The sequence below is a fragment of the Peromyscus maniculatus genome, chromosome X (assembly GCF_049852395.1).
Source record: "Peromyscus maniculatus bairdii isolate BWxNUB_F1_BW_parent chromosome X, HU_Pman_BW_mat_3.1, whole genome shotgun sequence".
In the NCBI taxonomy this organism is placed as follows: Eukaryota; Metazoa; Chordata; class Mammalia; order Rodentia; family Cricetidae; genus Peromyscus; species Peromyscus maniculatus.
The window spans coordinates 82288110-82310980 of record NC_134875.1 but is presented as its reverse complement, the minus strand read 5'-3'; the positions used below and the strand labels follow the sequence as shown (position 1 = coordinate 82310980).

At 44.4% G+C, this 22871-nt stretch overlaps 1 long non-coding RNA gene across 4 annotated transcripts in view; it reads left to right on the top strand.

Moving 5' to 3' along the window:
• The first annotated feature begins 12628 nt into the window (after positions 1 to 12628).
• The window catches only part of LOC107403019 (uncharacterized), a 96512-nt gene continuing 86269 nt past the window's right edge, over positions 12629 to 22871 (top strand). For all 4 annotated transcript variants that reach the window (XR_006068004.2, XR_013047969.1, XR_013047968.1 and 1 more), the window contains exon 1: positions 12629 to 13306. This is a non-coding gene — a long non-coding RNA (uncharacterized LOC107403019). The remainder of the gene's footprint in view (positions 13307 to 22871) is intronic.

Genomic DNA, 22871 nt, shown 5'->3' with positions numbered 1-22871 from the left:
CCATCACAAAGGAGGTAGTTTAGGCTCTCAATGGGCCCTTAGTATTCATCCCAAGAGACCTTGTCTGGCTTAGTAACCCATGTATTTAGAGTATGGCCTTTGGAGGATAGCTGATAGGATCTGGACTCCGTTTCAGCGTGGGCAGCAACCCACTAGAAGAGATAAACCTTGGTGGTTCTACGCTGTTCCAGCTCTGCACGCAAACAGTGCTCCTGAGCTGTGGAGTCATGACTAGCTCCACCTAGATTTCAAAGTATGCCTGGATGAGCCTTAAGATCCAAGTGGAGAACTGGAGTAAAGCTGCTCTAAAACTCTTACCAGCATAGTGCTTAGCAAAGCCATGGCCTTGTAACCAGAGCGAGTGGCCATTTGCCCATGGTGTAGAGCCCCAAAGAGCTCTGCCACTTATGACCCCAGAAATATAGAGCGCCAGTATTCATCAACAGCCTGGGAGAGGTGCAGGCACCTGGTTCCAGCTGACGAGAAGTGCTGTGCCAGACTTTGTTCTTGAGTCTTAAGCTAGTTCCCCTGTTGGGGTGGGGCTAGAGATGGCATGGTGGTTAAGAGTGCTTGCTGCTCTCCAGAGGACTCGAGCTCAGTTCCTGGCATCCACATTAGGTATCTCACAACTACCTGTAACTCCAGCTCCAGGGGATTCAACACCCTCTTTTTGGCATCCTCCGGCAACCAGCCCCCTACATACATAAATAAAAGTGAAAATCTTAAAATATATTTATAAAAAGAGAAAGGGACACCAGTGACATCTAGACCTTGGTATCCCCTCCTAGAGAAATATGTTGAGTGTGGTGGCACACACCTGTAATCCCATCATTCAGGAGGCAGAGGCAAGTGAATCTCTGTGAATTAGAGGCCAACCTGGTCTACAGAATGATTTCAAGGCTAGTCAGGACTACACAGGGAGACCCGTCTCAAACAAACAAACAAACAAACAAACAAACAAAAACCTTCTCCTGTTGGGAGGGACTCATGGCACCTCACCCTTCCCTGGGGGTCTATAAGTAGTTAACAGTTGGTAATAAATTCTCTGGAGCCTGTAACTTCTGGTAGAGAGTCCATTCTCCTACAAACAATACCCTCACCCAGGCCCCTGAAAACAATCCTAATGAAACTCACTGGAGCACATATCTTAAACACACACACACACACACACACACACACACACACACACACACACGCCACCCACGCACACACACACGAAAAGAATGAAATTAAATAAATACTGCCCTGTCATGCTTAGGACTTATTTGGGACAAATTATCCCCTTCTTTCCTGTTTCTGATATTTGGAATAGGTGTGTCTACCTAATGTCTGTCTCACAGTTGTATTTTTCATTTATGTATTTGGTTTTAAAAGACAGGGTTTCTCTGCATAGCTCTGGCTGTCCTGGAACTCACTCTGCAGACCAGGCTGGCCTTGAACTCACAGCAATTCACCTGCCTCTGCCTCCTGCATGCTGGGATTGAAGGCATGCGCCACCACGGCCCGGCCTTCAGTTTTTTTTTTCATTGTTTTTGCACATGAAGAGGGCAGTCAGAGTTTCTGGAGTTGGTTCTCTCCTTCCACCTGGTTTTTGAGACAGGGTTTTTCTGACCATTGCTGCCATGCTGCACACTCTCGTCTAACTGGCACACAAGATTCCAGGAGATTCTCCTGTCTCTACTTCTCATCTTGCTGTCTGAGTGCTGGGAACACAGATTCAAGGCACCATATTCAGCTTGTTTAAAAAGCATGGATTCTGCGCATCGAACTCTAGTCTTCAAGTTTGTGTGGCAAGTGTTCTTCCCCCACTGAACAATCTCAATGATGCTTACAGTTTTGTTTTTGTTTTGTTTTTCTAGTCTTTGGCTTTTTGGAGAACATGTGCACGTGCATGCTTGTTTGTTCATTTCAGGGTTTGTTGTTGTGTTGAGACAGGGTCTCCTTCTGTAGACCTGGCTGTCCTAGATCTTGCTCTGTGGACCAGGCTGGTCTCAAACTCACAGAGATTCACCTGCCTCTGCCCCCGACCCCCAGTGCTGGGATTAAAGGCGAGCGCCACCACAGCTGTAAGTTTGAAGCATATAACTGTATGACTTCTCAGGTTCACAGCCAGAAGAGAATTTGTCTCCATATGAACCATATCTTGGGCCTCCCCCTTACCTGATTTACACAATATTTAGGTGAGATTTGGGAATTAGCCCTTAAAGTTAATGCTGGAATGAGTTAAGACTTGGAGGGTTGTTGGGATGCCATAAAATGAATGTTGTATGTAAAGAAGACATAAATTTCAAGGAGGCCAGGCATGGAACACTATGATGTGAATATATGTGTCCCTCCAAAATTTATATATCAGAATCCAATTATGAGGTAAAGTCTTAGTCAGGCAGTGGTGGCACATACCTTTGATTCCAGCATTCAGGAAGCAAGGCAGATGGATCAGGTTCAAGGACAGCCAGGACTACACAGAAAAATCCTGTCTCAAAAAAAAAAAAACAAAAAAAAAAAACCAAAAAACAAAAAACAAAAAAAACAAAAAAAAAAAACAAAACCAAAACCTTTTAGATGTAAATTTTTTTTCATTTTCATTTATTTATTTTTTCTATTATCAGTTTTATACAGTACAAATCCTTATCCTAATAGTGAAATGTTTCACTGAGGCTTGCCCAATGATTGAGTAAAACCAAAACTTATTATAAGCCACAGTCATCCTAGGGTCCCCCCTGCTATGTAACCTCCCTGGTTCTGTGGGTTGTAGTCTGATTGTCCTTTGCTTTATACCTAGCATCCACTTATGAGTGAGTGCATACCATGTTTGTCCTCCTGAGTCTGGGTTAGAGAGGTAATATTTTTTTCAATAAAGCTGCCAGGTATGGTGGAGTGAGGAAGATGAAAACAAAGAGACAAGTAAATAAATAATACATAAATAAAAATACACAAATAAATAGCAGGTAAACATATTAGACCCTATTAAAAACAAAGAAACAAACCAAAATCTAAATTGTGTCATCCAGAGAGGCAAGATGAAAATTAATACCTAATCCTGCTCTATGTAAAACTTGATGCTTGGTTTCCACTAGGGTCCTCAGGGCCAAGAGCTGACAGAAACACTCCTTTCCAGCTGCAAGGGCAAAGCCACTTGCTAAGAAGACTCCGAAGCCACCAAGTAGCTCATGACGGGAGCACTGAACTGGGCAGCCAGGAGGAGCCCAAGGAAGGGCTGTGGAGGTTCTGTCTATCTCTCCCAGGATGGGCAGCAAGGAGGGCGCTCTCAGGGCAGAAACAACTTGGAAGGTGTGGGATGTTGGCACTCCAGTTTTCGTCCCTAGAGTGGTCTTAGTTCAACGGAATATTGGAGTCTGAAGAAATTTTGAGTGGTGGCCGAAGTGATTGCAAATGCTTTCTCCCTCTCCCTCTCCCTCTCCCTCTCCCTCTCCCTCTCTCCCTTCCTCCTCCCCCTCCCCCTCCCCTCCCCTCCCTTCCCCCTCCCCTCCCCTCCCCCTCCCCCTCCCCCTCTCCTTTCCCCTCCCCCTCTCCCTCTCCCTCTCCCTTTTTTTTTTCTGGAGCTGAGGACCAAACCCAGGGCCTTGCACTTCCTAGGCAAGCGCTCTACCACTGAGCTAAATCTCCAACCCCCAAAATGCTTTCTCTAAGGGAGAAGTGTGATCATCCTGTGGTTAACTTTTTAATAAAATGCCAAACAATAGTCCAGAGTACCTGGCCCTCTTTACGTTCAAACCAGCAGTGTATTTCCGTGCCGGTTTCTCTACATCTTACCATTATTTGGTGTTGTCATGCCAACAATTGGTTTTGCAGTTATTACTGCCATCAGTTTGGTGTCAGTAGCAGGTGCATGGTAATATCTCACTGTACGGTTTTAAACTGCACTTTTCAACTGTGCTATAGTCTACATATGAAATGTCTCCCAAAGCTTCCTGAATCCAGGTCTTGTGTGTAAATACTAAAAACAAAATGGGATTGCTGAAGCCTATGCAGTCCTACTTTTCAGTTTTTGAGGAATATCCACACTGCTATCCCTAGCTTCATTTTCCACTCACTGTGTACTAGGGCTTCTTCAATTTCTCCATTAATGAATTAATGATGCTCGCTTCTTATCTTTTTAATTGCATTTATTTGTGCAGTGTGTGTGTGTGTGTGTGTGTGTGTGTGTGTGTGTGTGTGTACGCACCACAGTACACAGTATACATGTGGCAGTCAGAGAATGACTTTCAGGAAACAGTGTTCTCCTTTCCCCACGTGGTTCCCAGGAATTGAACTCAGGTCATCAGGCTTGGCAGCAGGTATCTTTACTCACTAAGCTACTTGGCAACCCTGAGTTTTGTTTGTTTGTTTGTTTGGTTGGTTGGTTGTTTGACACAGGGTCTCATGTAGCCCAGGCTGACCTCAAACTTGCTATGTAGCAAAAGCTGACCTTGAACTCCTGATCTTCCTGCCTCTATCTCCCAAGTGTTGAGATTACAGGTGTGTACCACCATGCCAGGCTTACATTTGAATTGGGGTTTTTTGTTTGTTTGGTGTAATGCAGTGTAAGACATAGGTACATTTTGATTCTTTTGCATATAGACACCCAGCTTTTCCAGCACTCTTGGCTGAGCAGACTTGGACCTTCGGAAACTTTACTTATCTGTTTTTTGTTTGTTTGTTTGTTTTAACGTAGTAAGAATATTTAACATAGTCTCTGGCCCCCTTAACACAATTTTGAGTGTATGGTAGAGTCCCAGTTAAGGTCAACTGACTGTATATGCATAGCATTGTTTCCAGTCTTTCTGTTCTACCAGTTTAGGTCTAGCCTTACACCAGTACAATATTGTTTTTAGTAGTATAATGCCTTTTGAAATCAGGAAGCGTGATGCCTTCATCTTTGTTCTTTTTCACAATTGTTTTAGCTATTCATGGGCCTTTAGGCATCCATATGCATTTTTCAACTGTTTTTACTATTTCTGAAATACAAAAAAAAAAAAAAAAAAAATCTTTGGGAATGCAATAGGTATTGATTGAGTCTATAGATCACTTTGAGCAGTAGAAGCATTTTAACAATATCAAACATTCTAGTCATGGCAATTATCTCCAGACTATTTCGTGTTATAATAAAGATCAATTTAGCTCACAATTCTGGAAGCAGCGACAGTCAAGATTGTGGTGGCCAGGGTCTTCTCAGCTTCTGATGAGAAGCAGTGTTACCTCATAGGAGAGTTGTGGACAGGGAAACATCTATGTGCCCAAGAGAACTAACACACAAGAGCAATTGGGGTGGGTGCTAGGCTCACTTTATAGCAACCTCCTCTTGAAATCCAAGAACTCATCCAGTCTCTTGAGAAATCATTAAACCCTCTTAAAGATACTACCACCAGTCCACATCAAGACTCCACAGGAGAACTGCTGAGAGGAAACCATATGTTTTAATTATAGCACCAAGCTTGGTGTAGTGGCGCACACCTTTAATCCCAAGGTTTGGGAGGCAGAGGCAGGCAGATATTAGTGAGTTTGGGGCCAGCCTTGTCTACACAGTAAGTTCCAAGCCAGCCAGGGCTACATGGTGAGACCTTGTCTCAAACAAAAACAAATAAACTAAAATGCAGAACATCAATGAACGAAGGATAGCTTTGTGTTTGATTACATTTTATGTCTCTCCGTAATGTTTTTCGTTTTCCGTTCCATTCATCTCATTGCTTAATTTCATTTCTTATTGTCAATTCTGTTTGATAGTATTCTAAGTGGGATTTTTTCAATTTTCCTTTTCATAAATTCATTGTTTATGTATAGAAGTTCAACTGACTTTTAAAATACTTTTTATTTATTTATTGGAGAATGGGTATCTTAGTTTGCCTTCTGTTGCTATGATTTAAAAAAAACTGCAGACTCTGTTTTAGATTTAAAAAATCAAAATTGTAAATGACTGGAGTACTCTGTTCACAGATAACATGATCATTTATGTGGAAAATGAAAGTCTCCACAAAAACCTTATGACTCAGATAATTCAGTTGTAAAGTTGTAGGATACACCATGAACATACAAAAGTCAACTGAGGGAGGAAAGGGTTTATTTCAGCTGACAAAACTCTCAGGTCATACTCAGTGAAGGAAGCCAGGGCTCAAAACAGAACTCAAAACAGAAACCTGAAGGTAGGAACTGATACAGAGACCATGGAGGAACTGCTTACTGGCTTGTCCCCTGTCTCAGTTGGGGTTCCCTATTGTTGTGATAAACAGCTTAATCAAAATCAACATAGGGAGAAAAGGGCTTATTTCCATTCACAGTTTGTTGTCCATTATCCAAGGAAGTCAGGGGAAGAACTCAAGCAGGGCAGGAACCTGGCACAGGAGTTCATACAGAGGCCATGGAAGAGTGCCGCTTACCAGCTTGCTCTGGCTGGCTTGCTCAGCCTGTTTTCTTGTATCACCCAGGACCACAAACCCAGGAGTGGCACCACTCCCAGTGAGCTGGCCCCTTCCACATAAATCACCAGTCAAGAAAATGCACCACTGGCTTGCTCATAGGCCAGTTCCAATGGAAACAGTTTCTCCTCCTCCTCCTCCTCCTCCTCCTCCTCCTCCTCCTCCTCCTCCTCCTCCTCCTCCTCCTTCTGTTGTTTTGTTGTTTTTTGTTTGTTTTCCAAGACAGGGTTTCTCAGTGTAGTTTTGGTGCCTGTCCTGGATCTCACTCTGTAGACCAGGCTGGCCTCCAACTCACAGAGATCTGCCTGCCTCTGCCTTCCTAGTGCTGAGATTAGAGGCATGCACCACCACTGCCCCACTGTCACCAGGACAAGGGGTTTTGAGCATGCCACAGTGTGCACGTGGAGATTAGGAGACAACTTATGGGAGCTGGTTCTCTCTTCCCATCATGTGTTTGTTATTGGTGAAACTCAGGTCTTCCGGCTTGGGGGCAAGTGCCTATAATTGCCAAACCATGTCACTGGCCCTCAGTTGACTTTTGTATGTTCATGGTGTATCCTACAACTTTACAACTGAATTATCTGAGTCATAAGTTTTTGTGGAGACTTTCATTTTCCACATAAATTATCATGTTATCTGTGAACAGAGTACTCCAGTCATTTACAATTTTGATTTTTTAAATCTAAAACAGAGTCTGCAGCCTGGGCTGGCCTTGAATTTGTGATCCTCTTGCTTCCACTTCCTGAGTGTTGGGGTTATAGACTTGTACCACTATGAGTGGATTATACAGTGTTTAGGACTGAACATGGGGCTTTGTGCATGCTGGGGAAGCATTCTGCTGCATGAGCTACATTCACAGCCCTGGATTCCTTTTCTTTCTTTCTTTCTCTTTTTCTTTCTTTCTTTCTTTCTTTCTTTTTTTTTTTACCCCAACTGCTCTGGACGAGATTTTCAGTTCTATTTGAATAGGAATCGGGGACAGTAGACATCCTTGGCTCACTCTTCATATTAAGGGAAAGCTTTCAACTTTTCAGAAACCATTGACCATATTAGCTGTGGGCTTTTCATGCATGGCCGTTACATATTCAGATAATTTCCTTGTATTCCTGGTTTATTGAGAGTTGGTTTTTTTTTTTTTATCATGAAAGTACACTGAATTTTCCAAGTGCTTTTTTAAAAAATATATTTTATTTTATTTTTATGTGCATTTGTGTTTTTGCCATGTGTGTCAGGGTCCCCTAGAAACTGGAGTTTCAGACAGGTGTGAGCTGCCATGTGGGTGCTGGGAATTGAACTCGGGTCCTCTGGAAGAAGAGTCAGCACTCTTAACCCCTGAGCCATCTCTCCAGCCCCGAGTTAGGTGGGGGGGGGGGTCTTATGAAACCCCATTAGCTTTGGAAAGGTAAGGTGAGACAATGTTTGAGCTCAGGAGTTGCAGATCAGCCTGGGTAACATAGTGAGACCTGGGAGTGAGGGGAGCCAATGAATTTCTAATAAGTCACACTTGTCTGGGGTGAGACCTAGGAGCAGACTGCCCTGAGAGTGTTTCAGAATGTTTCCTTTTTTCTTCCTGTTCCAACCCCTGCCAGAGTATGACCATAGTTTTCACCAGAACATGCTCTAGGACTCCTATGAAGAGAAGTCACAAAAGTGTATTGGTAGCTTTAAGCCAAGATAGTCTGGATTACTTTATTATTAAATTGATTAGAACCTGACCCTCCAAGAAAGTGTCAGTTTATGTTTTCTTACATTCACACTGTCTTCAGGAGGAGGTCAAGTTTGCTCACTCACTAGCAAGCTGCTGTTATCTGTAAAAGGCTTTTTAATTGTGTGGATGCTATTTCCCTGATGGAGTCAAAGTAATTGTTTATTTTATTCAGTATTTTGTGATGCTGAAAATGAAGGCTCTGGCCTGGTGTGGTGGCATGCATCACCACATCTGGCTTCTTTGTTTGTTTGTTTTAATAACCCACCAATGCAATTTGTGCTGTCCATGTATGCATGTGTCTGGGGCCATCCACTGGAGGCTGGAACCACACCACTTTCCTCCAGAAGCTATCAACACTCAATAGCTGCTCAGCTAAAGACAGAGGCTCTCGAGCCCCTCACCCTATCCTGGAATGTTGACTGGCTTGAACTTGTGCAGGCAATCATGGTGGTTGTGAGTTCTGAGCACAGCGTGTTGTCACAGCCAAAAAAAAGAAAAAAAAAATGCTGCTTTGCCTCCAGGGTGCCTGACAATCTTTCTACCCATCTTCTGTGGTTTTTCTCTAAGCTCTGCAGCTAAGTGTGTCATACAGATGTTCCATTTATGGATGAGCACTCGATAGACACTTGTTCTCCCCATTTTGACCAGTTGTTAGTTTCCACATTAAGCCCGGTCCGCTGCACAGAGAAGCTTCTCTGAGGAGGTCTAAGCGATGAGGTTTGAGAGCAGCATTAATCTATGGGGATAGAGGTATTTGTTTGGACAGCAGTTTGATGCTGTGTCCATTTAGAAAAATAGGAATGGTAGATTCACCCCTGGGGTCTTTGGGCTCTCAAGTCATGGGTTCTTGGTCAAATCTACAGTACCGGCGTTTCATTCTTGTAGAGCGGGCCTTATTGACTTTTGATTTTTTTTTTAAGTCAGTATTTACAGGTATAAATTCCCCTCTAGCACTATTACTAGATTCTGCAACTTCTGATGTGTTATTACTTTTCTCTTCTTTGACCTTTTGAATGTTTAGCTAAGTTGTTGTATTTAAATATATTTGTGAATTTTCCCTATTTCTTTTTGGTTTGATTTCTAATGTAATTCTATGTGGTTAAATTCTTTTTAATTTTTAAATTTTTTTTGAGAATTTATGAGGATTGTTTTTACATTTTCCCCCTTTTCTCTCCTCCCTTCAACTTCTCCCATGTCCCTTCAAGTCTTTCTCAAAGTCATGACCTCTTATCCTTTCATTTCTTTTATTGTTCTTTGTTTGTTTTTTTGAGACAGGGTTTTTCTGTGTAGGCCAGGCTGGCCTGGAACTTACTCTGTAGCCCTTGCTGGCCTGGAACTCAGAGATCCACCTGCCTCTGCCTCCCAAGTGCTGGAATTAAAGGCGTGCGCTGCCGCCGCCGCCACCACCACCCAGCAATTTCTTAAATATATGTATATTTAAATAATATATGTATATACATATACATATGCAGTTACTATACACCACACAGCATTACAACCTGCTGAGTTAATTTAGTGTTTCTTTTTTACTTTATGTGCATTGGTGTTTTGCCTACATGTATGTCTGTGTGAGGGTCAAACCCCTAGAACTGGAGTTATAGGAAGTTGTGAGCTGCCATGTGGGTGCTGGGAATTGAACCTGGGTCCTCTGGAAGAGCAGCCAGTGCTCTTAATCACTAATCCATCTCTCCAGGCCTCATTTAGTGGTTCAATTCAACCTTTCAATGTTTGCTGAGGACCTCCGACAAGAAGCCATGCAAATATTGGCATGATTTTCCCTGGAAGTGGAAAAGAATCATGTGCATCCAAAACAGGATGGTGCCAACAGCCCCAAAATGCATGCATGCTAACCCAGTCTTATTTGAAATGCATTCAGTAGGAGTTACCTACAAGCCATGGAGCACTCCAGGGCTGCATCCACCTAAAGTCATCTAAAGTAACTCGTATTAGCCGTCACCTGCCTACCAAGCTCCAGATTTCATATGGCTTATTTCCTAAGTCTGTAGCACAAACATGGCCTCTTCCTTGAAGACTGAGGCCTATAAATGAGAAGACTGCTTTCCTACTGTTATGTTTTCATGTAGGTCTGTGTTGTACAGTCAGATTACATCATCATTCAAGTCTTTTCTTTGCTTATCTTTTGGCTAGTTATACACCTGATTGCCAAGAGACAGTTTCTATTCATCTCTATTCCTCTGATGTCCAAGTCTTTCTTATTTGTTTACCAACCTGGTTGTTTTTTGTTGCCAACTTGACATTTTGAATTTTACAATGCTGCAACTCAGGAAACAGATTGTCTTTTGCTTCCCAGAGTTTTGTCCCCACTGCTCGTCTGCCCCGAGAATAAACAAATGCATTTATGTCACACGCTACAGCACTTACAGTCAGTTTCCCCTTCTGACATAATCATCACTTCTAAGGCTATATACAGTTGGGCAGATGGGAATGTTGAGTCTTGTGGGGCTCTCCACGTCTAGTGCCATTACCACAACTATTCGGTCATCACAGCCTTATCTTGGAAGAACAGTCAAACCTACCCCAATCCAAATGTGCTTCATAACTTAGGACATGGGTTACTAGGAAGAGAAGCGTGGAGCTGCCCAAAGCCTGTGTGAGTGGTTCAGCAGGTCTCTAGATGGCTTGCAGAGGCCACACCCAAGGCCCATGACCTAAAGTCATGCCTGCGTCCGTCCTGACCAGCCACATGGCCAAGAGCTGGGCCTTCTTCCTGGCTTCTAAGAAAAAGAATAGATAGTGTCTTGTATCTTCCTGTCCTCTCTAAATGCTTTCTAGAAAATCCAGTTTCTGACACTCCTTCCCCTAAACTCCAAACTTAGACCTCCCACCCTGCCACAGCTCTTACAGCAAGGTGAGGCATTGCAGTTGTTTGGAGTGCTGTAACTGTAGGGCACGCTAATGGTACTACAAGCTAAAATGCTGACCACACAACCTTTTGGTAATCCCTTGCGAGCCCTGCCATTGGTCTGGCCAACATCATCAAGACCAGCACCCACTTCTACCCCTCTTCACTGCTAATTCTGTTCCCAGGCAAACCCTCCTTCACTGAACAGAGCTGGATAAAGGTGGTTTCCAGCAGCTTGATGAGGACTCAGTTTTGAGACCCGATAAAATGTCCACTTCTACAAAGAAGTCATTGGAAGAACACTCAATGCAGGCTTGTCCCGTATCAAAGATTTGTCACACTCCCACAACTCATTTTTACTTGATGTTTGTTTGCATATTGGAATTGGGGTGCACATTTTTATAAAATCTGCATTTTTTGTTGTGTGTGGCCATGAGGGTCTCTGTTCTAGAGTTGACAAAATTTCCTTAAAGATGTGATACAAAGGGGCTGGAGAAATGGCTCAGTGGTTAAGAGCACTGGCTGATCTTCCAGAGGACCTGGCTTCAGTTCCCAGCATCCACATGGCAGCCTGTAATGTAACACCAGTTCCAGGGGATCTGACTCAAGCATCTGGCCTCCTCATGACTAGGCATTCAAGTGGTGCACATGCAGGCACTCACTAGTACACGTAAAAATAAATAAACTTAAAAAAGAAAAGATGGGAGACAAAGAAAGAAATCTCTCCTGGATTACAGATGGGCTCTGTGTGTATTGAGACATACCTTTAACACTTAGCCAGGCAATTTAATGTTGTCTTATCCTTTACTTTACTGATTTTTTTTTTTTTTTTTTTTTTGGTTTTTCGAGACAGGGTTTCTCTGTGTAGCTTTGCGCCTTTCCTGGAACTCACTTGGTAGCCCAGGCTGGCCTCGAACTCACAGAGATCCACCTGCCTCTGCCTCCCGAGTGCTAGGATTAAAGGCGTGCGCCACCAACGCTCGGCCGTTTTACTGATTTTTATATTCATTTTATTTGAAGAACCTGCCTTTTGCACTTAGCATGTCCCCCCACCCCATGGGTTTCAGCAGTGCTACATCTATTTCTTTGTAAAAATTTTCACCCTTTATGAAATTCATTATCATATACCAGCAAAGTTTTTGCCCACTGAGAATTCACACTGGGCCTAAAGAGAAAGCACAGTGGTTAGGAGCACTCATTGGCTGCTCTTGTAGAGGACGGTTAGATACCCAAACACCCATGAAGCAGCTCACAATCATCTATAACTCCAGTTCCAAGGGATCTGAGGCTCTCATCAAGCCTCCATGGTCCCTGCACGCAAACAATTGCAGCATCCACACACATAAAAATTTTAAAAGAAAATTGACACTGAGGCAGTTTGTATTGATACTGGCAATTATATTCTTTTCTTGGGCTTTGGAAGTGTACGATTTAAGGAAAATTTCGCCAGTAGATTGTCTCCTGTCAACTGGGGGAAGAAGTATGTCCATTCATTCATTAATTTCCCCCCCGAACTTAGTGGTAGGTCCTGTTTCGCGCGTTAGGAACCTCTGAATAAAGAAGACAGGAAAAGGCAAGGGGACAGGAACAGAAAGGGGAGGGGGTAGGCCCTCTGCCACAAACAAAACACCCAGGTAAAGAGCCATAGTAGAAGCGAGGCAGTGTTGGGAGGGAGGCAGTGTTGGGACTGCGCCATGAATCCTCCATTTCCAGGTTCTCGGTATCTTAACGCTCGCCAAGCGCCATGGCAAGCTGCTATAGTCTTGATACTCAGCCTCCTAGGGCCACGTCTGAGCTCTCAAAGGTAGCTGGGCGCAGGATGGACCGAGCCTTTGTACCTCTCGCCATCCAAGCTTCCTGCGCCACAGACTAGACCCACCCTCTGCTGCCCAGGAGTCCTATTTGGGCTGTCCTCTTTCCCTGCCCTCTTTCCCCTGGCCTCCTAACCACGCCCTCTCCGCAGGACCCCGGCCTCGTGAATTCTAAGTCCCTCCCTGCGCTCCCTCACTCACAGGTGGCGCTTGCTAGCAGCCGCCTCGGTGCTGCTGTGTCCCTGGTTTCTGGAATTTCTTTTCGACAAAATCCGCAGAGATGCTCCGGCGCTCTGCTCAGTCCCAAACAGGATCCGATCGCGACGTTTCTGGCGCTCTCGGCGCTTGGGACTCTGTGCGCTTGCTTCCCTCGCTTTCCACGCGGTCCACGTTTCTTGGATTAAAACTGTGATATTCCTCGTGGGACCCACACCCACTCCCGGGAGGGAGGTAGTGGCGCTCGCGGCGAGCGCGTGACGGAAGAGACCAGAAGAGCGGCCAGAACGCAGCAGTAAGTGAAATGCGCGGGCTAGGTAGAGGAGAGATCGCTAACGTGCCTGTGAGGGGGCAGGGCGATGGCTAAATGTGTGCATGCTAGGTGAAGAGGTGGAGAGGTAGGTAAAAACGCTTGTCCATATCCCAGAGAGATAGCTAAAATGACCACCCCCTACCAGGAGAGATAGCTAAAATACTGGCCGGTACTCGTACAGGTGGCTAACGCCTGCCTGGGACCTGGGAACAAAGCTAAAAACCTGCCTGAGAAGTGCAGAGGTGGGTGATTAAAGTCCCTGTCTCATCCCCAGAGAGATAGCTCATAATACTGGCTGGTACTCGTACAGGTGGCTAAAGGGTCGGCCCAGGATCTGGGGACAAAGCTTTATAATGTCTGCCTGGGAAATGGAGAGCTAACTAAATGTCTGCTCACTACCCTGGGAGATAGCTAAAATGCCCCCCGCTACTGGGAGAGATAGTTAAACCCCTGCTCTGTACCCTGAGAGATAAATAAGATGCCTTCCCTGAGACCTGGAGACTGCCCTGAAGCCCAAGTGATGGAAAAAAGTCTTGCTGAACCCAGGGAGGTTACCTAAGATGTCTACCGGATGGAGAAGAGGTGACTGGATGCCTGCAGGAAAGTGTGGAGGCGAGTTAAATGTCTGACAGATAACTAAGATTGATCCAGAGCGTGAAAAGAAAGCTAATGCCTAAGATACCTGCCTGAGACCTAGAGACATAGGTAGAAATGCTTGTCAGTATCCAGACTGGGGCTAAGAGGTCTGCTGGAAAATTTGCAGACTTGGCGAAAATGCCTCCCTGGTACACAAAGTGAGGGGCTAAGAGGTCCACCGGAAAACTTGGAGGCTAGTAAAATGTCCCCTGATACCCAGACTTGGGAATGAGATGTCTGCGGGTACCCAGACTTGGAGCTAAAATGGCTGCCGGTATCCAGACTTGGAGCTAAAATGGCTGCCGGTATCCAGACTTGGAGCTAAAGTGTCTGCTGGTATCTATTCTTGGAGCTAAAATGTCTGCCGGTACCCAGACTTGGGGATAAAGTGTCTGCAGGTATCTATTCTTGGAGCTAATATGTCTGCCTGTACCCAGACTTGGAGCTAAAATGGCTGCCGGTACCCAGACTTGGGGATAAGATGTCTGCTGGAAAACTTGAGGACTTGGCGAAAATGCCTCACTGGTACACAAAGTGGGGGGCTAAGATGGCTACCGGAAAATTTAGAGACAAGTAAAATGTCTGCAGGTATCTAGACTTGGAGCTAAAATGTCTGCAGGTATCCAGACTTGGAGCTAAAATGTCTGCCTGTACCCAGACTTGGCGCTAAAATGTCTGCCGGTACTCAGACTTGGGGATACAGTGTCTGCAGGTACCCAGACTTGGGGATAAAGTGTCTGCAGGTATCTAGACTTGGGGATAAAGTGTCTGCAGGTATCTAGACTTGGGGATAAAGTGTCTGCTGAGACCCAGACTTGGGGATAAAATGTCTGCTGATACCCAGACTTGGGGCTAAAATGGCTGCCGGTATCCAGACTTGGGGATAAGATGTCTGCTGATACCCAGACTTTGGGATAAAATGTCTGTAGGTGTCTAGACTTGGAGCTAAAACGTCTTTTGATACCCAGACTTGGAGCTAAAATGGCTGCCGGTACCCAGAGTTGGGGATAAAGTGTCTGCTGGTTCCCAGACTTGGAGCTAAAATGTCTGCCGGTACCCAGACTTGGGGATAAGATGTCTGCTGGTATCTATTCTTGGAGCTAATATGTCTGCCTGTACCCAGACTTGGAGCTAAAGTGTCTGCAGGTACCCAGACTTGGGGATAAGATGTCTGCTGGTATCTATTCTTGGAGCTAATATGTCTGCCTGTACCCAGACTTGGAGCTAAAGTGTCTGCAGGTACCCAGACTTGGGGATAAGATGTCTGCTGGTATCTATTCTTGGAGCTAAAATGTCTGCCGGTACCCAGACTTGGGGATAAAGTGTCTGCTGGTATCTATTCTTGGAGCTAATATGTCTGCCTGTACCCAGACTTGGAGCTAATATGTCTGCCGGTACCCAGACTTGGAGCTAAAGTGTCTGCAGGTATCCAGACTTGGAGCTAAAATGTCTGCCGGTACCCAGACTTGGGGATAAGATGTCTGCTGGTATCTATTCTTGGAGCTAATATGTCTGCCTGTACCCAGACTTGGAGCTAAAGTGTCTGCAGGTACCCAGACTTGGGGATAAGATGTCTGCTGGTATCTATTCTTGGAGCTAAAATGTCTGCCGGTACCCAGACTTGGGGATAAAGTGTCTGCTGGTATCTATTCTTGGAGCTAATATGTCTGCCTGTACCCAGACTTGGAGCTAATATGTCTGCCGGTACCCAGACTTGGAGCTAAAGTGTCTGCAGGTATCCAGACTTGGAGCTAAAATGTCTGCCGGTACCCAGACTTGGGGATAAGATGTCTGCTGGTATCTATTCTTGGAGCTAATATGTCTGCCTGTACCCAGACTTGGAGCTAATATGTCTGCCGGTACCCAGACTTGGAGCTAAAGTGTCTGCAGGTATCCAGACTTGGAGCTAAAATGTCTGCCGGTACCCAGACTTGGGGATAAGATGTCTGCTGGTATCTATTCTTGGAGCTAATATGTCTGCCTGTACCCAGACTTGGGGATAAAGTGTCTGCAGGTATCCAGACTTGGAGCTAAAATGTCTGCCTGTACCCAGACTTGGGGATAAAGTGTCTGCAGGTATCTAGATTTTGAGCTAAAATGTCTTTTGATATCCAGACTTGGGGATAAAGTGTCTGCTGGAAAACTTGAGGACTTGGCGAAAATGCCTCACTGGTACACAAAGTGGGGGGCTAAGATGGCTACCGGAAAATTTAGAGACAAGTAAAATGTCTGCAGGTATCTAGACTTGGAGCTAAAATGTCTGCAGGTATCCAGACTTGGAGCTAAAATGTCTGCCGGTACCCAGAATTGGGGATAAAGTGTCTGCTGGTTCCCAGACTTGGAGCTAAAATGGCTGCCTGTACCCAGATTTGGGGATAAGATGTCTGCTGGTATCTATTCTTGGAGCTAAAATGTCTGCAGGTATCTAGACTTGGAGCTAAAGTGTCTGCAGGTATCCAGACTTGGAGCTAAAATGTCTGCCTGTACCCAGACTTGGGGATAAAGTGTCTGCAGGTATCCAGACTTAGAGCTAAAATGTCTGCCTGTACCCAGACTTGGCGCTAAAATGTCTGCCGGTACTCAGACTTGGGGACAAAATGTCTTCAGGTACCCAGACTTGGGGATAAGATGTCTGCAGGTATCCAGACTTGGGGATAAGATGTGTGCCCTGGGGGCTAAGATGTCTGCTGGAAAACTTAGAGACTTGGCGAAAATGCCTCACTAATACACAAACTTGGGGGGCTAAAATGTCTGCAGGAAAATTTGCAGACTTGGTGAAAATGCCTCCCTGGTACACAAACTTGGGGGGCTAAGAGGTCTGCTGGAAAATTTGGAGACAAATAAAATGTCTGCCGGTACCCAGACTTGGGGATAAGATGTCTGCTGATACCCAGACTTGGAGCTAAAATGTCTGCCTGTACCCAGACTTGGGGATACAGTGTCTGCTGATACCCAGACTTGGAGCTAAAATGGCTGCCGGTATCCAGACTTGGGGCTAAGATGTCTGCTGGAAAACTTGGAGACTTGGCGAAAATGCCTACCCAGTCCCCTTAGACTGGCAGACAAACATGTCTGCCCCGCACCCAGAGAGAAAGTTAAAATGAGCGTCTGCTACCTGTAGAGATAGCTAAAAATTCCCACCCAGGACCTGGAGAGATAGCTAAAATTGCTTTCCTCCATACATGGACAGGTGACTAAAATACCTGCCGCGTACCCCAAGAAGTATCTAAAATGTCTGCCAGATGGAGCAGAGGTGACCAAATGCTTACATGATAGAGTAGAGATGAGTTTAATGCCTGGCGGAGAACTAAGATGCAGTCTCGAGTGTGAAATGAAAGATGGCTGAAGTGTCAGCTGCAGCCCAGGATCCAGCCTTGGGTCCTCACACATACAGGCCACCAGGGAAGCCTCTCATTTCCAAATGAGCTCTTGGAATGCCCTCTGTTAATATTCTTAGTGATTTTAATTGTGGCCAATTGAAATTCATTCAGTAATATTATCTCATAACAAGTATCTTCATGTAAGAACCTTGCTTCTCCTAGGCATTGGATATATGCTTTTCCAACAAGACGTTTACTGCCATGTGATCACACTAAGAACAATCTGCTGTTACCTCTAATTTAATTGGGTTTTCTGGTTGTATGTCTGTGGATTTAAGTTGATGAAAGACAAGGAATGGGATGAGAGCACTCTCAACCAAACCAAAGCATGGATTCCGTAAAGTTGGAAAATTACTGGCAGCGTGTGAAGTGACTAAGAACTTTTAATAACTAATTCTCTGGTAACTAAGAAAGGCCCTGGAAGTTGAGACCTCAGATTTTGGTACTGCATTCTGTTGATTTCTGAGGTACATAATAAGCTCATCTCTGGCATAACTGAAATTCACAAATAATCTGAGTACTTTGTAAAACAATTGATATCGAGTCTCTACTACCCTGGAGCAAGGAGTAGGTTTAGGTGTGAAGGTGGGAAAGACAAGAAAATTCTCATTGTTTTTTAACTGCAAAATCCTACTCTGTTTATCACCATAGGCATGTCAAATGCTTCCCAGTAGTGTATATTCTGTGTGTCCAGATGATCCAACTATAGGGCTGAGGAATGAATCCAGTTGAGAAACGAGGGAAATTAATGATCAGTTTAGGTTTTGATGAAGTTTAGAGGAGTTTGTTCTGGTATTGTCGTCGTTTGCTTTATTTTTGAGACAAGATCTAAAATAACCTCAAACTCACAAAGATCTGCCTGCCTCTGCCGTCCAAGTGAGAGTGCTGGGATTAAAGGCTTCGGCCACCATGCCTGGCTTAATGTTCAGTTTTAAATATGGAAGAAAAGAAAGATTTGGAAGTTACTCATTTTGTAATGCCTATGCAAATGCTTACCCGTGTTAATAGGCAGACAAACATTGAATCTCCAGGATATACTACAGTACTTAGAGGAGAAAATTGAGGTTGCTAATTGACTAACTTTAAGATAGCAAGATTCGGGCTGGAGAGATGGCTCAGTGGTTAAGAACACCAACTGCTCTTCAAAAGGTCCTGAGTTCAAGTGCCAGTGACCATATACATGGTGGTTCACAACTACCTATAATGAGATCTGGTGCCCTCTTCTGGCCTGCAGGGACACATGCAGACAGAATACTATATATGTAATAAATAAATCTTAAAAAAAAAAAAAAAAGATAGAAAGATTCCCCTAGATGCTACCTATGGGTGGTCCCAAGAGGGGGCCAGGTAAAAGCTCTGGTGTGAGTGCCACAGCAGGACAAAGACTCCCAAATCCGGCTTACTGGCATACAGGAAGGAAATCACTAGCTAAGAAATTTGAAGCTGAAAGGGTCAAGGAAATGTGTTCTCGAAAACTTCTAAAAGGAATGCACCCCAGCTGACATCTCAGTTTCAGCTGGGTGAGTCACATGGACATTTAAAATTATAAGGCCATACATCTGTGTTGTTTTCAGCCCCCAAGTTTGATTTGTTACAGCAAGTAACGAATACAGTAAGAAAGTATAGCCGGGTGCTGGTGATGCATGCCTTTAAATCCCAGCACTCGGGAGGCAGATGCAGGCGGATCTCTGTGAGTTCGAGGCCAGCCTGAGCTACAGAGTGAGTTCCAGGGAAGGTGCAAAGCTACACAGAGAAACCCTGTCTCGAAATACAAAAAAAAAAAAAAAAAAAAAAAAGTGTGTACTGGGGCCGAAGAGATGGCTCAGAGGTTAAGAGCACTGATTGCTCTTCCAGAGGTCCTGAGTTCAATTCCCAGCAACCAACTACATGGTGGCTCACAACCATCTGTAATGAGATCTGGTGCCCTCTTGTGGCCTGCAGGCATACATGCTGTATACATAATAAAAAATCTGAAAAAAAAAAAAAAAGGAAAGAAAGAAAGTATATACTGGCCTTTTGACTCGAGTTCTGCTTGTGTAATTGTATCTTCTTAGAGGTTAAGGTGGTTATGGGAACATCCAGAAAAGGAGTCATGTGCTAGATAGGCTAAGTCACAGGAGTATGTCTTTTACAGCTTCTGTAAAACACCTTTGCCTAGGCTTGGAGACTTAGCTCAGTGGTAGAGCGCTTTAGAGTGCTTGCCTAGCAAGCGCAAGGCTCTGGGTTCGGTCCTCAGCTCCAGTTAAAAAAAAATGTTTTAGGACTGGAGAGATGGCTCAGAGGTTAAGAGCACTGGCTGGTCTTCCAGAGGTCCTTAGTTCAATTCCCAGCAACCATAGGGTGGCTCACAACTATCTGTAATGAGATCTGGTGCCCTCTTCTGGCATACAGGCACACATGCAGACAAAACACTGTATGCATAATAAATAAATAAATAAATAAATAAATAAATAAATAAATAAATAAATAAATAAATAAAACACCTTTGCCTTATTTATTTATTTATTTTCGTTTTATGTGCATTGGTGTTTTGCCTGCATGTATGTCTGTGTAAGGGTGTCGGGTCCCCTAGAACTGGAGTTACAGACAGTTGTGAGCTGCCATGTGGGTACTGGAAATTGAACCCGGGTCTTCGGATAGAGCAGTCAGTGCTCTTAACCACTGAGCCATGTCTCTAGCCCCTGCCTAGTGTGTTAATCAGCTCACACTGGCATAACAAAATACTAGACTTGGTAATTAGAGAACCAATAGTTAGTGTCTTACAGCTCTAGAGGCTAGAAGTCTCTAAAATGAAGGTTGGTTTCTGGTGTTAGCTCTTTCTGTCTTCCTGGCTTGGGAGTGGCTGCCTTCTTGCTGCACCTTGTCTTGTAAAAAGAGACAGGCTTAATCCTCTTAAGAATGGGAGTCCTGAGCCAGGCGGTGGTGGCGCACGCCTTTAATCCCAGCACTCGGGAGGCAGAAGCAGGCGGATCTCTGTGAGTTCGAGGCTAGCCTGGTCTACCAAGTGAGTTCCAGGAAAGGCGCAAAGCTACACAAAGAAACCCTGTCTCGAAACACCAAAACACACACACACACACACACACACACACACACACACACACACACACACACACTTAACATTGACTTCATTCTCAAGATTTCCTATGACGATAATTGCTGCTTTTAATGTTGAATTTCACTACCAGTGGTAAAAGTGTCAATGCACTTTGTTTTTTTAAAGACAGGAGTCTCACTGTCTACCGCTGGCTGACCTGGAACTCAATTTGTAGGCCAGCGTGGTCTTGAACTCATAGAATTAAGAGTGTGCACCGCCAGTTCAAGCATGAATGATTCTTTAACCAGAGTTCTTAGTGGAGTTCTTGGCACTAAAGCATGTTTTCACAGTTGTTATGTATCTGATGAAAAAACCTCTAACCCATGTTTCCTGTTTGACCTCAGCACCACACAAAGTGGTACTCAATTTATTCTTAGCCTGTTTAACCTTCATTCTGAGGCACATGAAAATCTAATGAGTTGTATCCTATTTCCTTTGAGACCATTAACTGAAAAACTTTATTGCTCTGAAATCCTTCCTGGGCTTCATATGGTTTTGCTGTTACTGGAGAGCATGAACTATTCTTTTGAATAGGATTTTTATTATAAATTTTAGCTCTCTGACTTCATAGGTATATAATATAATATATAATATATTCTGCTTACTTGCCCTCCCCTTGATTTCCCTCCTATGCTGGCCAGCCCTTATATCTTACAAAATCTCTCTCACATTTACTAGTCTTGTTTAGTGTTTCACAATTTAACTAGGGCTTCTATGTGACCCTGAGTCTGGAGCAATCAGAGCCTGGTGGGATGGATCATCAGTGTATACATTTGGGTACCCCCACCCCTCAATCCTTTAGTTGCCAATAGTAAGTGATTGTGGGCTCCTTGGAGCTGGGCTAATACTTATTTTCCAAAGATGTTAAGATTTAACATAACAGACTGTCTTAGTTAGGGTTTCTATTGCTGTGATGAAACACCATGACCAAAAAGCAAGCTGGGGAGGAAAGGGTTTATTCGGCTTACACTTCAACCTTGCTGTTCATCACTGAAGGAAGTCAGGACAGGAACTCAAACAGGGCAGGTTCCCCCTGAAGGCAGGAGCTGACGCAGAGGCCATGGAGGGGTGCTGCTTACTTTACCTGCCTGCCTTGCTCAGCCTGCTTTGTTTTTTGTTTTTTTGTTTTTTTTTTTTAATTTTATGTGCATTGGTGTTTGGCCTGCATGTATGTTTGTGTGAGGGTGTTGGATCCTCTGGAACTGGAGTTACAGACGGTTGTGGGCTGCCATGTGGTTGCTGGGAATTGAACTCAGGACCTTGACCATCTCTGGAACACAGCTTCTCTGTGCTCTCAGGAAATACTTCCCAGAAGATTTCACCTCAGTGATGCTGGCCTCTTCTTAATCACCACTAACTTCATAGCTCCAGCTAACCAGCATCAATTGTCCCAGTAATGTGTAAAGGTTTCACTTTAGTGGTTCTGGTATCTGGTATCCGCTAATCACAGCGGATTCTTCAGCCCCAGCTAACCAGAACCACAGAATCTTAAAATAGCAAACGGCCTTGAGAGAGTCTTTAATCTTCCCTCTGAAATTTCACAAGCCAGGCCTCTGTCTTCTGCACTGCTCTCAACTCAGTATTTTTATCTTCCAAGTTCCCGCCGAACTTCCCACTGAGATCTCAACACTCAATGGCTTTTCTAGCCCACAGTTCCAGTCCTCCAAAAAACAGTCAGGTCTGTCACAGCAATACCCCCGCTACACTGGTACCTCAGGCTCTGGCACTTCCCTTCCCCAGATTCCTTTGTAGTACCTGTCTACCTCTTCTTACCAGCCAGTGGTCGATAAGACTTTGTGTTCTCATTGGCTCCTTGTATTAGTACCAGGCGAATGAGGTTCAGGTCAAACACTGGTGCCTCTCTGGCCCACTGGATGGAAATGAAAGCCCTAGTTCATTGGTGCACTTCCACAGGTTAACTATGGCTAGGGAGAGCCACGTCTAGCTATAAATTACTTATAGCACAAACTTTTCTATGAGAACTTACTTCTTATATAATTCTAGAACTATCAGAGGCCCTTACCTCTGTGAGGGATTTATTTCTCCACAGCATGCTTTTTCATTTCCACAATCTTACCATTGTTTATGCATACTCCCACCTGCTTTATGCTCGATATTTTGTTTCTCTCGATTTGATTGGATGTGTTCTTAGTATCCTTTCCCCAGACAACTTAAGCTATAAGAAATGAGACCTCAAATCACCCGCAAAACAGGTGATTTAAAGTTTTAAAAAAGAAAAAAAAAAACAAAACTGGCTAGCTCTGGTGGTGAAGGCCTTTAATCCCAGCACTCCTGAGGCGGAGGTGGATCTCCATGGATTTGAGGCCAGCCTGGTCTACATGGATTCCAGGCCAGCCAGGTAGCCAGGGCTACATAATGAGACCCATTATGTAGGTGATTAAACCCGAGGTAACTAGTATGAAGGGAACTTAAAAAC